General features: G+C 40.1%; 1 protein-coding gene across 1 annotated transcript in view; it reads left to right on the top strand.

The window, feature by feature from the left end:
- LOC121647505 (NACHT, LRR and PYD domains-containing protein 12-like) overlaps positions 1–496 on the top strand; it is a gene marked incomplete at its 3' end in the record, with an annotated part of 791,953 nt that overhangs the window by 448,523 nt on the left and 342,934 nt on the right. The window lies entirely within an intron of this gene.

Raw genomic sequence — 496 nt, 5'->3', positions numbered from 1 at the left:
TAAAACTGGTTTGAAAATTCTGTCTGTTGGTCAGCTGTTATTTCTGTTTAAAGTCATGGTTACCTGGTTAACCCTTAAAAACTCTACCACATCATCGGCGCCCCAAGCGCCAACACAGTATAATCAACTGTTCCTTAGGAACAGTAGTGGTCCCAGGGACATATAACGATGTTCACACTAACTTATCACTCCAAGCTGGACTCATGCAGCTGGACTCATGCAGCTTTGAATTGCAGCATATACCTATTTCATTACTTATATCATAACCATATTTATTACTTCACATTTGAACAAAATGGGAAGCCTTAGTTTTAAGATTGCAGGGAACTCCTGTTTGATTGTCAGCAAAAAAAACTTAAACGTAGCAGACAGATGGAAATTACTTTCCTAAAATTCAGCAAGTGTTAACAGCTGGAGAGACAGCAGACAGCTTGGAAAAATGGCACCGAGGCAGTAAGGGATAGCATCCCAAGTTGCATCTTCTGAGAGGAAGAAA

This window comes from Melanotaenia boesemani, chromosome 10, assembly GCF_017639745.1.
Source record: "Melanotaenia boesemani isolate fMelBoe1 chromosome 10, fMelBoe1.pri, whole genome shotgun sequence".
Taxonomy (NCBI): Eukaryota; Metazoa; Chordata; class Actinopteri; order Atheriniformes; family Melanotaeniidae; genus Melanotaenia; species Melanotaenia boesemani.
This window is presented reverse-complemented; position numbering and strand designations above follow the sequence as displayed.